Source organism: Sus scrofa, chromosome 8 (assembly GCF_054392235.1).
Source record: "Sus scrofa isolate SSC_HxYL_T2T_F1_AM1 chromosome 8, Sscrofa_HxYL_maternal_Yorkshire_Landrace_v2.0, whole genome shotgun sequence".
Taxonomy (NCBI): Eukaryota; Metazoa; Chordata; class Mammalia; order Artiodactyla; family Suidae; genus Sus; species Sus scrofa.
In genome coordinates, this window is record NC_139390.1 from 105,744,202 (window position 1) to 105,761,042 (window position 16,841).

General features: G+C 32.7%; 1 protein-coding gene across 2 annotated transcripts in view; it reads right to left on the bottom strand.

Moving 5' to 3' along the window:
* Positions 1-16,841, bottom strand: part of FAT4 (FAT atypical cadherin 4) — a 163,519-nt gene that overhangs the window by 128,531 nt on the left and 18,147 nt on the right. The window lies entirely within an intron of this gene.

A 16,841-nucleotide genomic window follows, 5' to 3' on the forward strand; every position in this document is an offset into this window, starting at 1 on the left:
TTCTGTTGTACACAAGAAACCAAGTCATTGAATTTATTTATTTATTTTTTAAGCAGCATTAAAAAAACAGAACTTTGGAAGGTCATCTAAATAAAGTAGGATGAAGTTTTGATTTTCATACTTGGAAAATAAAAATAAAATTATAGCAGTTATTTATAGGGCCAACCCCAAATCTATAATTTTCTTCTTTTTCTATTTAAATGGCTCAAGTAGAAAAAAAAAAAAAAGACAAAGCTTCAAATATCTCATGGAGTTGAGGAGAAAGAAAACACTGAGTGTGACCAAAGATAAACACAATCAAGTAACTTTGGCATTCAACTGGCTCTAAAGTGTGTGAATTGCGGGAGACAAAATTTACAACTCCTTTGTGTTCTTTCAAGAAATTGTCCTATCCAAGAGGGATCATAATATAAATTTGTCACTTATTATGTGAAATGTGAATTTTTATGAAATACCAAATAACTAGAAATTTACTGACACCAAATTACCTGAAATTAACGAATTCACATATGAAAACCTGACAATAGTTGCAAAAAAAAATGCAATGTGGTCAGTAATTGTAAATTCAATATGCATGTATGAAATTTCACATTGAGTTTAGCGCCCTATGAAAGCACTCTGAATTGAAAAAAGCCAGATTTTAATCAGTTTTTATTGCTCTTCACCTTTGTAAAAATTAATGTCATTTATTTTATTTCTGACATGAGACTTTGAAACTTCATATGCTTTGAACCTCAATTATGTGACATATGAATGTCAAACAAAATGACAATATTCTAAATGAATTCATTGTTATACTCCAAAATACACTGCTGCTATATTTAAAAGTTTAAAAGTGGGCCTATCTATTAAATCATGCCATGCCATATATACATATATAACACTGTTTGTGTTATTTGTCTGCTTAAGTCCCTGTAAATCTCTCTAGGAACGAAGTTATCCTAGAATACAAGATCTTCAGTGCACTAGATCCAATATTCTACCTGTGGCTATGGAAGCACAGGGACATTTGTGGAGGAGTGGGAAGGCCCTTCATAAACTAATTTAAAACCCTTTTAAACTTATACTTTCAACCCATTTCATCTCATAATACTGGCATAATTCAATCCATAACATATGTGTTAATATAGTATATGTAATAAAATACTGTATATTATTTTACTTTCCCTAAACACATCTCTTTCAAACTACAAGTGTTAGCCATTATCTTTAATATATTGGGAAATTCTGAACATATGCCAGTTTCAGCAATACTTTACATCATTTCGTAAACTTCAACAAAAATGCCTTTTATTTTCTTCTCTAAACTTAAGAGCTCTAATCTTTATATTTTAATTATACTTTTCTAAAGTCTTCTGGAAAATTCATGTCCCTTCTCTAGTATTATTGTATCTTTCAAAACTATATTCAATAACCCCAATGTCCAGATTCATTATTACTTATATGATGATTTATTCAGCTTCTTCCAATCTTCTTCCTGAATTTGGTCAGAATTTTGTAATATAACTACTATTTTCAAAAAATTCTCTCTGTAGAACTCCCAGATTTTTTCATATTCTTTAACTTCATAAAACAGAAATACAGCTTTCTCGTGGATGTGATAATTTTAAAATAAATTATCCTTAATTTTATTTTTTTAATTATTTGCACAACATTATTTTTTAAATGTTGTGAAAACTTTTTTTTGGCTGCACCTGTGGCATGCAGAAGTTCCCAGGCCATGGAGGGAACCCACACCACAGAAGTGACAATGACAGATCCTTAATCTGCTGAGCTACAAAGGAACTCCTAAATTATACTCAATTTTCAAGTAAATTTAGTCCAGTCTTTCTGGTGGGGGGGGGGGGTGGGGGGGGGGGGTTGGCCTTGCTTCAATCACAAGTAAAATATAGCATTATCAATGTCATTTTGGTTGAAACTATCCCTGTAGACAGTATTCTATGGTTCCGAGTCTGAATATTTACTTAGATCATTTCTACAAATTCTCTAAGATTATTATTTTACATAACCACACAATACAAATCCAGCCCCTCCAGTGTGCAATCTCTGTTAAGAATATAATTTTCATATTAATTAATTCTCTCTTACTCTAATCCTGTGCTATTTACTTCTTCAGTAAATCATTCCTGATGGCCCTCTAGCTGTCAGGCATTGGACCCAGCTCAGGGTATACAGTGATGAGAGAACAAATAAGGACAGAAATTATGCCCCACCTTTCTGAAGCACATGCCCCCATAGCGCAGGCATACAAATGTTACGAAACTGGCTTTCCTTATCTTTCTTCTTTTACCTTTTATCATTTTTAATTAGTACCATTAATTTTCTCATCTATATGTCTGTATCTCTCTATATAAAGTAGCTCATATGACTGAAATATCAGAGAGAATATATGTTGTACATTATGTAAGTATATGATATGAATCCTATGTTATATAAAGTTGGTAATATTTGTCTGTGATTGATGTTCATTAAATAAAGTTATTGGAACTAAAAGTAAAGCATTTCTTATCAGTTACTCTCACAAGATATCAACTCAAAAGAACACCTTTGTTCTTCTATCTGTTTTCAGAAGACTGCTTCATTCTAAATAAATATTCATTTTCATCATTGTTCAATATAATGGATTACTCATTAAAAATGCAACAAAACTCCATGTTCACTGTTAGCCACTACTTTCTCCAATGTTTTGTGATAATTTATTGTTTTCACTTGTTAAATACAAACACTGATTAAGTCCCTAGTGAATATATTGACATTGTTAGTATTAGAGCTCACATATGTAATAACATTTTTGTGGTGCTTCCATAAAATTAATTCACAGAAAATATCCATAAAGTTGATATAAAAGAAATAAATACATTTAAAAATTCATGAAGGCAGTAACTAAATTCTCAGCCATATTCCTTATACAATTGACTATATAATACAAACACTAATACAAATATTCACATTTATTAATGTCAAGATTTAGAAATCAAAAAAATATGGAAGGCAACAAATTCATTTGGTTTGGAAAAATTAACCTCTTCATATTAGTATTTTTATATATTCATTGACTAGCACTGAGACTACCTCCCAGGCTCATGCTTTTTTTTTTATGGCATTAGCAATTAATTGCTCCCACCTTATTTCCTTCAAAGAGTGTAAGCGCTTTCACTCCTGAGAGTCAGTGAATTATAACTTAAATATTTCTCTTATCACAGAGCAGACCTTATTTAGAGAAAAGGGTAACATGTTCATGAAGCACTACAGAGGAAAATCTGTCAGCTTCAAGACACAAGGACCACTGTTCCTATTCACAGCTTTGTTTTACATCTTCCCTTGTTTTTCCTCAACAAACCATGGCACAATGCTTGCTGCATGGTCCCCTCCCAAACTGCTGCTGTCAATACCAGGTTGTTTGGCCCCTGAATATGCGAGCAGGCAAGAATCAGTCTTCCCATGAAAATCAAGTCAATGACCTGCCTCCTTGGCTTCTTGTGAACCAAAAGACAACCATAATTTTTCATCCTTTCCATTCTCACGTGTTGTAAATGTTCACTCAAGTCCACAATCCAATACAAAATGCATTAATTGCTCCAAAGTGAGTTTACCATGCATGATTTAATTATAGCCAATTGGACATACTTTTCATTTACTTTTTCAAAAAAAAAAAAAATTCAAGACTCTATCTCTAAGAAATTTTTCATTCGATCATTTTGCATTCTCCTTATTATCTAATCATGTGGGAAGAAATAAAGTTTCATCCTAGCACTGGTTTGTCAAAAAAGAAAAAGTATAGCCATACAAGTTTTATCCACAAATTTTTTATCCTCAAAGACTCGTTTAGTCAAGTGACAATTTCTCTATTTCTCACCACTCACTATAACCTAACTTCAAAAACAAAAAAGAAGGAAAACCCTACAAGCGCTTTTATTTTAATCCCCCACATTTTGCAGTCAGTGTTAAAGTCAGATATACAAAACTACACACAGTTTTCCAAGATTTGCATTTAAAAGATTGTATACAAGCTTCAATACAGGTTGCTTTTCCGTGACCATAGAAACATCAGAAAAGTTGGAAAATTCAGTCCACTGAACTTCAAATGACTTTATTAAAGTGTCACTAATCAGAGTTAAAAGACAGAAGGTTTTAGTGTTTGGCCTAACAAAGTGAATAACTCTCCAAGTCTAATGACCTACTAAGCATTTCTTAAAATTAAAAAAAAAGAAGAAGAAAAAGAAGAAGAAGGTCTGGTTGAAAGTAAATTAAATAAGAAAAAAACTTCATTGCCTTCTCCAAAAGATTGATTCCATACAGATAATGACAGCTCAGCTGAACTGTGACACTGATTACAGTGCTCTTTGGCTGGGCAGCTGGGAAAATCTGCCTGGTTAACTTTTAAAGTAATATATGTATAGGTTAACTTAAAATATAGCTGTCAGTAAGACTTCACTTTAAGGATAAATCTCTCACTCCATTTATAGCTAATAATGTAAGTTATGTAAGTTACTACAACGCTTTGAAACTCTAAGTGCATTTTAATTTAATTATAGGTCCCAAAGAAATTCCAACATGCAAATGCAAATCAAAGTCCATTAGTAGTGCATGCTAGAACAGTATTTAGGAGTGCTATCGAAAGTCTTCACCCTAGTGATAGGCTTCAGAGATAAGAATTTCTTAAAAAGCTGTGCTTTCTCCCATGAATAGGAAAGTGAAGGAAAAATAACACACAAGTGATGTATAATTTTTCTCCTTTGTGGCATCAAAGATTATTTTTAAAATTAGCTATGTTCAAATGGTTATAATCACTACGTCTACAAAATCCCAGAAGAAAATTAAAGGGAACTATGTATCGTTACCACCATATGCCCTTTCTTTTCCAATGGTTCTTAAGCGGTTCTTAGACATTTCTCTTTGGCCTCAAAGAGAAGGTTAACAGGGAAGAAGCCAGAAGTGCACTGTGTCCTGTCAAACAAGTCAAATTGAAAACAAGTCCTCAAATCAAAAACACAGAAGGGAAAAAATTAGCAGTGCTTTTATTATCCAGTATTTTTATTTTACAGAGTTTTTTGTTTTTTGTTTTTTTTTTTTCAGTATTCTACTCAGCGTAAAAAAAAAAAAAAAAAAAAATACATGGAGGTGGGTAAGCAGGATATGGCCTGCTCTGTTCACTGTTTCCTCCAGGAGGCACCTGGACATTCAACCAGTTCACCAATTTCACAAATACTTGTTGATCACTTAACAATGTGTAAAAGAAAGTGTCAGCTACTATAGGACTTTAAATGAAGGAGAATTTTTTTTTCTGTCAGCAGTTTACATATGACGAAACTACACATGTACCGGCCAAAGGCAAAAGGGAAAACCATCTGAAAATAATAGCTAGAAGAGGGCCCCAAACACTCAACCCAGTTATTCACACAACTCACTTCAAGACATTCATCCTCTCAACATTTATTGATTGTGGTCGTGAGCAAGGCACCATTGGGGATGTGAAGACTCAGGTGAGTGAGAAATGGGCAAACGTGTCCTAATCTGGTGGGGGAAGTTACAAATGCTAGTGACAGAAATTCAATATGGTAAGCATTGCATGTGTAGTGCAAAAAATGTTAAGGAATTTAGGAGAGGGGAATAATTCATTCTACCTAGAAGTCAACTGAGGATTTTTTCACTGACCTAAACGGTGAGTGATGAGAGGGAATCTTCCAAATAGGAAAGGCAAGTAATGACAAGCACAGAGACAACAGTAGCAATTTGGGGGGTATGCTTTTGAAGTTTCGGAATGAAAACTTTGGTTCTAATGGAGTATCTCCATGTGAGTGAGCACACAAAGCAAAGTGAATTAAAATGGTACCGGGCCCCTACTCTTGCTATGCACATGCTGCTTGTTTGATTACACAAAAATGAAAAAATTTACCTAATAAATTTGCTTCTGAATTTTTCAAGGTAATTGGGAAATTCATTCACCACCGGAAGGGGAATAGAGAGTAAAATACATTAGAATAAACAATTTGTAAAGCAAATGAACTTATTAAAAAGCCGCATGCCATATGTCTTGGATCTGCTCTGGCAAAATTTCCAGAACTGCTCAGTGTTTATGAGGCGTTTTCTGCATTGTAGCACTTGAGCTATGAGAAATCCCTGCAACTTTAAATATATATATATAAACTGCTTAATATAGCAAGGAAATCTTAGTCATAATGCACTCTTCCTACTCACTTGGCCTAACTCACATCACAAACCAAACCTGTATCAGTTCATTCATCGCTTCATTACATGGTCCTGTGTCCACCTCAACCACTGCTCTTGTTCCTCCTTTTAACATAGTCCTGTTTTGAATTTGCCTTTGCAAAATGCCTGGTGTTTCCTTCTTGCCCATTTTTGTTTAGCAATGCGTGTAAGTCCAAGATCAAACTCCTCTTTGGGAAGCCCTTTCAAATCAACCTGCTTAATAATGTGGTTAACTAATTTATTTTGTCTACTCTCACACAATTTTTGCTATATCTCTTTTATTCTATAGTGTGGCTTTTCAAATTTTCTTTCAGAGCAGGGTCAACAGTTATTTTTAATTTACGTTCTTGAGCAGTGAAGTTCATCACATATTAGATAGTTAATACTCAAATTCAGACTTTAAAAGATAGGTTGAAAAGTCTGAGATAATAAAATGATGGACTGCTATTAAAACAATATCAAAAATACAATTAAAGTTTCATCAATTTTTTTTTAACCAGATGGAATTGTAAATGAGATGAAAATTCTTGACTGATTTAGGGTTCAAAATAGAACAGTAAATGGATGATAATTCATCCTAGAGGTGAAGCAGGGGGAGTTTCCAAGCCTGGCAGCTGGAAAGTAACCAGGCCCCTGAACTGAAGGTACTTAATTCATCATTGTCTTGAAACCAGTAGAGATAGTTCAACACAACTGGGATAAAACACTGACTTGTTTCTGAAAATGTCTGCATTGACAAAGGAGAGTAAGCTCTCAGCATGCAGAAGAATAGACACAGGAGATTTAAAGATGTACGTCAGCTTACACAGGAAAATACGAAGGCCTGATTCTAAAAACCATACATTTCTTTACAAAGAACCTGATGGAGAGAGTTTAAAACTGCAATTACTTCAAGTTTATGTAGCTTCTACTTATGTTAAAATCAGGTAAAACTTTTGCTAACTACTAAATAAAACGCTCATACAACTAATATTGGCCTGTATAGTTAATTACAACTTATTGCATAGTTTCAAAATCATACAGCATTGATTTACTTTCTTTAGAATACTTATTTTAAAAAACTGCACACATATGAAACATTTCTGTTTAAAGATCTGATTTAATATAATAATATAGTAGTTTTATTTACTTTTGTTTGTTTTTGTTTCGTTTTTTAGGGCCGCACCCACGGCATATGGAGGTTCCCAGGCTAGGGGTCTAATCAGAGCTACAGCTGTTGGCCTATGCCACAGCCACGTCAACACCAGATCCAAGCTTCATCTGCAACTTACACCACAGCTCAAGACAATGCCAGATCCTCAACCCACTGAGAGAGGCCAGGGACCGAACCTGCAATCTCATAGTTCTTAGTTGTATTCGTTTCCTCTGCACCACAATGGGAACTCCAGTAGTTTTATTTTGTATTAATACATCAATGAAAATCAATGAAAGGGAGTATGATCAGCCAAGAAATACCTAATTGATTAAACTGATGAAATTGATTCACTTTTAAGTGGGCTTTCAAGTTTTTGTTAATGGCCCTAAATTTTTTCTTCTTATTTTTCTTGGCTTAATCCTTTTGCCCAACCCTGTATATATGCAGTTATATAAAACTATCTAATTTGTTTAACTATGAAGATTTGCATGTGTCTTAGGCAAGAAATAATAAAAATCTATCTCACTGGTGACCATTCTACATAAACATTTTACATTAATGTAGGACACCGAAGAAGAGGCTCAGTCTTAATTTGACTGTAAATAATAAATTTATAACTTTAAGTATGTAATCTCAATAAAAATTTTAAATATTCAAAAATTAAAATGCCAAGAGATATTATAATAAAAATAATAGCAATTTCAACTTCATAATATAAAATGTATTTTAATAACTTGAACTATAAGAGTAAACATTTTACTCTTAAAAATTTCTTTAAGTAAACTACTTCAAACTGATAAGAGCAGATATTTTTGATGCTTTATCAACACTAATAATCATGCTGAAATTTTAGAAATTTGTACTTCAAAAGTTAGAATTATTTTACGGTACTCTTTAATGTTTCATAAAAATAACTCATATAATACAAAGATAATCATATATTTACCCATTTGTTCATTCAACCAACATTCAATAATGCTAAGCTCATTTTTTTCTTTTTACTTTGGGGAAATTTATATTTTGTATCATTTGATGAATTGTTAAAACAAAATACTTCGCAATATTTCTGTAACTTTGGTACATAGAACCTGAAAGATTTCATTTTGCTTAACTGTGTGTATGCATTTTATAAAAAAACAAAAAATGAAAGAACATTTAGGAAACCATTAATCTTTTATATATGAAGGAAAGCCACACATAGTCTCAATAAATCAATGTCTTTGGAAGACACAAAAGATTTCTGGTTTAATTCAAAATCCTTTATTTAAAATGCCAAATGTCTTTATATTATGCAGAAGTGCTCCAGATGGCTAGGCACATGTTTCAATTAAGCGAAATGGCAACTTTTTTTTCAAGTGTTTTCCTACTCTTTTAGAAATAGAATGTTACTGATTGTATCTTGAATGGGCAGGTAAAAACACCCTTCTATGTAAACGTAAATGCTTTTTTTTTGGATATGGGAAAATACATGTGAATTAAGACACTGTGCAGTACATTGTCAGAACTTGAACAAGATAACTGAGCAAATGAGGGATCCTAAAATTTTGTTAGTTCTATTTAATTATTAAAAAATTTTCTCATAAATGCATATTCCTATTCCTCATATTTCAATTCTCAGGAGGCTTCAGAAATAAGAAAAACTTTGAGTATCTGTGCTAATAATGATCCCACAGTTTTAGAACCATACTATTAAAACTAAGAGGTCTTTCTTAAGTCAGTATAGTACTTAATATATTATTGGTTATTAAATGTAAATATCTAATATTAGCACAAATTGCCATAAACCTACTGCCTTAGGCCACCTCAAGTACTGTTAAAAACACCCCACACATTATGTTCAGAGTAAAAAATCCTTATTTTATATCTTTTCAAATACACTCTCCTAGGGATAAGTCATAGAGCCATTTCCTTGTACAAGGAACACTATTTAGTTCTTTCCTAATGTTTTTTGTTCCTGTATTTCTCTAGGAAATACTGCTTTTCATAAGAAGATTTAATTTCTGAAAGTTTGACTTATACCAACCCAAATCTATTACTCTCAGTGTTATCCTCATATTCTTTCTAAATGTATAATAAATGTAGAAATTAAACAAATAAATAAATGGAAAATGAACCTATGAAAGGTCATTTCTGAGAAGGCAGGGAGGGGATTCTGAAAGCTATAATGCTATTTGTAACACATTGACACAAGCTTAGTTAATAAATAGGGTGGTCTACATTCTTATGTATTCAATTTACATTTTAGTATGTCATTAGTTGCCACAGATACTTGTTATAGTTTGTCAACCAGAGCCAAAGGATTCTAGTATTTTTGAGTAGCTATCATGTGGCTCCATGTGTTCATCTGACCACTTTTCCTACCACTACTACTTCTTCAGAGAAGTTTCCAAATTTGCAAAAGTGTAATTAATCTCATAAAAAAAAATCCTAACCAATTAAAGAAGAAAGGTTTCTTACAATGAGGTCAGTGGGCCATTTGCATCAGAATCACTTGAGGGACTTGTTAAAAATAACATGATTCAAGGACATTCTTTGAACCTTGTAAAAAATAATCTGCATTTTAAATAACCATCAATATAAGGAATCCTCATGTGCATTAAGTTTTGAGAATTAATCAAACTGAAACATATCATCATATGAAAATGGAATATTTTTAAAAGTTTAAGTTTTGCTTATTAAATTTCTTAAAAATAGAAACAATAAAAGCCCTTAAAATATGTTGAAGAAAATGTTTTGTTATTTTTTATGAATGAGTGACATTTTAAAGAATGCTCTTCCAGATTAACTTGATTAAAATCCTGCGTCTACATTCAATCTATATTTTTATTTATGACTCATTCCAAAAAAGACTGAAAGTGATTTTAAAAACCATCTATGTTATAAACACACATAAAAGTATATGAATAATATACCAGGTACAGTGAAGATATTAATTACTTATTTAAAAACTCCCAAACTGATATCTTTATCAGACACTTCAGTCAGAATGTGCTACTGGAGGTAGGAATTACATGAGAAGACCTGGTCACCTTCCTTTTCAAAAACCTGCTATCTTTCAGGAAACAGGAAGTCACTGAGAAAAAATACTTTTGTCATTTGGATCCCCACCCTTGGTGAAGGTAATGACATGGTGTGGGGTTTGGGGTTGTGCTGTTACACTGTGGAGGTCCTTTAGTCCCAGATGTCCCAGGCCAGCAAAATGTCTTCCCCAGAAGCAGGCTTTAAGCTGGAGAATATTTGAAAATAAGCACAACCCTATTCACTTCAAAAAAAAATGTGCTACTGGCAGGGATGAGTTTTGGAGTTAGTACCTGGGCTCCAGTCATGGCTCTATGCCTTGCTAATTGTATGATGCAAAGGAAGCAAATCTGTCTTTCCCCAAGCCTGAGTTTTCTTATCTGTAAAATATATATATATATATTTTATATAAAATATATATATAATATATATATTTATATATTTATAAAATATATATAGCAATATCTATTCCATAGCATCCATTTGAGATTTGAATTAAAAAGCATAAAGAGCCATCTTTTCTTAATAGTTTATATTCCTTTGGAGTAGCTGCCATTATTGTTAAATAATTATTATTTGATAACATGCTATTATTGTCTAATAACCATTATCAATAAGAGATTGGAATAAAGTTAAAGACAGATGAATAAATATAGTTCCTGACCAAGATGTACATCTTCATCAAATGTAAGCATGCATGGTAGCATCTTGGGGCATCTTAAGGGCAGAGATGAAGCAGTGTCCTAGCAGGAAGGGAAGGGAAGGAAAGTATATGATCCCTGAGAAGCAGGCTTAGACTATCTAAGAGTATTTTAGCTATAGAGTATCTCTGGGATAAGGCCCAAGGTGGACATACTTTAAATCAAGCCCTGTTTAGTTACACAGTGATATTTCATATCAAATATTTTTAAAACAGGAAAATACTAAAGGTAGGTATTGTTTTATAGATGTCATCTCAGAATATAGACCAAGAAAATGATTTCACTTCAAATAATTTAAAATATGCAGACAACCCCTAATAAAGTACAAAAACTGAATTCTTAAGTAAGAATAATAATCTCAGTTGTGTGAAACCAGTTCTATAATCAATTGGTAAAACTTTATTTCATCATAACCATCTTCTGCATTTTCTGCTAATAGTTTGTGTGATGTTTGTCTTCCTGTTAGACTGTTTTTCCCTTGAAGGCATAGATCTGTAAAATGAGAATTTTAATCTCCAGTGTAAAACACCATCTCTGGCGTATTGAATACTGGGATGGAAGTTAAGGATGAGAAGGCACAATGAGGGAAAATAAATTGTTCTCAATAGAAAGTAGGAACAAGGTCCTAGTTCTTGTCGCCTCTACTTTAGAAATCGTTGGTTACAGCCTGAGCGTCAATGTGCATCAATGAGATGGACATGGTGAACACACACATCTGGGCAGATGGCCAGGAAAAAAGATGAACAACTCTTCTGTTTCTGTGTCCATCTTCCACTTCAGAACTGGACATCCTAAATTGCTTGCATTCTCTACTGAGAAACATTGCAAGAAGGCTCTCCCACTTGTTCTCATTTAAAAGCAGAGATGAAAAGACAGATGTCATTATACAGCTCTTAATGATGTAACCTTGTTATCTTGCCTGATCAGTGACAAAATTAGCTTATACACAAAAGAAAAAGGTGAGAGAGAAGTGAACTTATAGTTATTTGGGGTGAACATCCTGGGTACATTTATTTTATTTCTCAAAATAGCCCTGTCGAATAGACTTCACAAAGAGGTAACTGACATACCAGCACACTAGCTTCCTCAAGATCATGAATTGTACCCTAGAGTGTCTATACCAAAAGTCCTGTCCCTTCTCATTGTTTCCTAAATTGGAATTCAACCATCTTTTCCTGGTCACCTGCTCTTATAAGGACAATTTTATTCATTCAATACCACTAATCTTTAATGCAACTTGCATATAAATATACCTGCTAATACATACATAGGTGTTTTAATATATAAATGTATTTATAAGTGCAAGCTCCATATTTCCCATTCTTCCATGACTAAATCCATATTAATTATCAGTTACTAAATTAAATATTCTATTTTTTCTTTCTTCCAGAGCCATTATTAAAAACAAAAATTTATTCATACATTTTAAGGTATTTAATTAGGAATCTGTGTAGATATATCAGTGATAGAGATGTTCCTTTCAAAGTCACTTTAAATCTAGTTTAATTCAGTTAATCATAAATTCAACCCTTAGCAAATAGAAATTGTCTGTGATTTTTTTTTTATGGCACATCTTGCCTTTTAATGTGATTCACACTTAATTTAATATGATTCATTGATGTTCTCTGAAGCAAGATTATTAACTTTTTAAAAAATATTTGATTATATTGTTTAGTTTTAAAAAAGTGAATGTTCATTATATAAATATTCCAAACAACAAAAGAAAAAGTAAGATCTGGTTATGACATAGGTCGAGATTCAAATAAAATTCTTTCTTTTATATTTATGGGGTTTTTTAAAATCCCATTCTTCTTATTATATTAACAGACAAGGATTTATAATAATTCCAAGGCAGTAGAGTGTGGTGGAAAGTACAAAAGCTTTGAAACCAAAGGAATTCACATCCAGCTCTACCAGAACACAATTTACTTAATATTCCATCTCTAAAATGGAAATACGATTATGTTCCTCAAGTTATTTTGGAGAGGAATAAATGAGATAATATGTGTAAACCATATGGTATAAATAATATGTGTAAACCCTTAAGTTGGAAATAAACAAAAACTGGAATCTTCTGTCAACCCCAGTTCTGTGTAAGTTTATTTGCCTTTGTAAAATTGTTCCAATATAAGTGCCTTAACATCAGAATAAACACATTAAAAAAAAAAATAGCACCATGTTTCTTTTCCTCTATTTGATCAGAAATAAGACACTTTGTTCAAAAAAGCACAAGTAAAATTAAGTTTTCAAATTAACATTGCCTGTGTTTTAAAATAACTTCAATATTTCATATCTTCTTTTTTTTTTTTTTTTGCTTTTTAGGGCCAAACTTGTGGCATATAGAAGTTCTCCAGGCTAGGAGTTGAATTAGAGCTGTAGCTGCCGGCCTATACCACAGCCACAGCAACACGAGATCCAAGCCACATCTGCAACCTACATGACAGCTCACAGCAACACCAGATCCTTAACCCACTGAGCCAGGACAGGGATCAAACCCACATCCTCATGGATACTAATCAGGTTCGTTAACCACTGAGCCATGAAGGGAACGCCCAACATTTGATATTCTTAACAGACACAGTCTATAAATTGGACAACGCTTATCTGGTTTGCATTATATTAAAATTAAGAGAATCATGCAACTTAAGCTATACACAAATCAATATTTTAAAAATTACATCCGTTTCCTTATCTTAGGTAATAACCCTTTTTTACTGAGTTGTCTTGCAGCTTACTAGTCACTGTCATTTAAAAGTTATTTTTCTACCAGACATGGTATAATGAAGAAAATTACCAAAGAAGTATTTTTAATCTGCTTCCTTCGTAATTTCCCTAAAACCAGGAAACAAAATTTGTTTTTTTTTCCCCCATCTACATTGTATCATCAGAAATTTCATCACAAGTCCTGCCTGAACATTAGCTATTACATGCCCAGTAGCTGTTTACATTTTTTTTAATCATTGCCTTGGTGGACCACACAAAGAGTAAATAACTGAATGTCGCATCAATAAAAGTAAACCAAACAGGCTTTTAGGAAAATATGCACTGCAATGTGCAGTGGTTAGGATCAGTGGTTAGAGTTCTCTCCCTTTAACAGATGAAAGCACTATAGCTCAGAGAAGTTTAACATTTGCTTTAAGGTCACACAGCATGAAAGCGTAAAGCCAAAGACTTGAACAAAATTAGTCTAACTTTCAAATTTATGTCTATTTTAGTATTTAACCATGCAATGCACAACTATACTAAATATTAAGAATAATATAGAGCTCCTTTGGAAATTGAGGTACATATTAAATCCTTTAATTGAGGATTTAAAATAATTAATTTTAGAAAAAAATTAAAGTCAGAAAATAAAATTAACTTAGTATTTCACTTCTTCAAATGTTTACCCTGTGCACTGTAAGAAGTTATATTAACTAACATAAAGCATTTACTTAGGCCATCGTTATTTCAAATCATATTTGAGGCAGAAGGTAGTGACAAACTAATAAGTAAATGTATAAGGTGATTTATTTAATTTTAGACATGTATAACAAACACGTTTCTCCTGAAAAAATCACCTTTACTTTTACTTAATGTTAATACAGCTCAAAGCAACATCTCCTTATCTTCCACTACCCAATATCTAAAACTACCATTTTTTTCTTTAACAAAATGTATTCTCTAAATGTATATTCTTTTGGTTGCTGAGCAACAAAAATTCTTCATTTAAGTATAAACACACTGACACACAGGCAGAAAAGTGCCTAGAAAAAAATACAATGATAGACACCTCTATCATCTATGGCCATCTGTGCTCAGTTTGACCCAAAGTTTTGGCAAGCTAATGCAGTCCCTCCTATCCCAAAGCATCTTGTCCTATAAAGAAAATTTTCACTCCCACTTCCTTCATTTTCCAGTAAGTCAGGGGTCAAGTGTGTTCTAAATCCGCCAGAGTCTGGACTTGAAACACTCAGGATTCATTACTTAACTTGTAATTAATTACAACCTCAATGGATAAATAACTTTCCCCTATTTTATTATGCAAAGTAATAAAATACTAAGCTATTATTGCAACATAGGCAATTCTGTCCCATTTAGTCATAGACATGAATTAGTATTTTAATCTTTTTAGTGGAGCATTGAAGGTACCATCTTAAAAAAAAAAGAAACTGAGTCAACTTTTTGTAGCACTTAAAGGACCATCATACTGGTGAGCTACCTGTGAGGATAAAATGCTATAATGAATTCAAGTAAAATTTAGTAACTCAATTATGTTTCTAAGAAATGGCCACAGGAGTTCTCGACATGGCTCAGCAGAAATGAACCTGACTAGCATCCACGAGGATGCAGGTTCGATCCCTGGCCTAGCTCAGTGGGCCGGGGATCCAGTGTTACTCTGAGCTGCTGTGGTGTAGGTTGCAGACACAGCTCAGATCTGGCCTTACTGTGGCTGTTGCACAGGCCGGCAGCTACAGCTCCAATATAATCCCTAGCCTGGGAACCTCCATATGCCTCGAGGCAGCCTTAAAAAGCCAAAAAAAAAAAAAAAAAAAAAAAAAAGAAGAAGAAGAAGAAATGGCCAATATTCAACAATCCAAGACACAGATTACTTGATTTGGGCCAAGTATTTTAACCTCTAAAAAAAAATCTAGGTAAAGTTTCCTCATGGATTAAGCTAATATCTTACTTTAAGCCCCACCATCAGGTTATTCCCGTGATGTGCTACAAATATGCTAACATGACAACGCCAGTAGGAATGCTCCCCATATTGTTATAAAATATTAATCCACTACATGAAGTAAAACCAAACAAGAGCACTTTACCAGTGGGGGATCTCTTTTGATCCATAAATAATTTGTTAGAATCTCACTTCTAAGCTTTGCCATAAGCATACTCTAATAAAAGATATCACAATAGGAGATGTTGAAAATCTGTCATTATATGAGCAAAAGTTCCATTGCGAAAACCATCACTTAAAAATATATCTCTTTGGAGCATCTGTGAGATAAATTCCTCTTCGGTCCTTAAGGTTTAAAAAAAAAAATCTATATTTCTTTGTTAAATCCCTTACATGTGTACATGCTTGTCTGGTTTAAGACACCATGACTTATCTATTTTTATGTCTCTACTTGATTTGGCCTTTAGAAAACTAAATATAAACTTAGTGGACTACTTAAATTGTACATTTCTGTACCCTAATCTTATATATTCCAGAATTTTTTTTAATTATAGCTGATTTACAATGGTGTGGCAATTTCTGCTGTACAGCATTGTGACCCAGTCCTATATATATGTATGTATGTATGTGTGTGTATATATATGTATATATACAAAGAATGTGTGTATGTATATACATGTGTGTGTGTATATATATATATGAATGTGGATATATATATATATATATACACTCATTCTCTTTCTCATATTATCTTCCATCATGTTCTATTCCAAGAGATTGGATATAGTTAGTTCCCTGTGCTACACAGAAGGATCTTATGCATTGCTTGTCCATCCTAAATGTAATAGGTTGCATTTAGCTATACTTACCTTTACTTCCTAGCAATTCATTTAACTATTTTATCCTCCATTTGTTATATATATATACTTTTGTAACCTGCTTCAAATTCACTGTACATGAAGTGGAAATATATATAAACATAAAGAGTAACATTCTGACTGAAAAACAAAGTTACATACTATAGAACAGTAAACCAAGCAGGAGGGAAGAGCATCTTCTTTTGTTTTTTTGCTTATTTTGAACAATTTCAGAAAGAAAGAAAACATTTTTCTTTTCA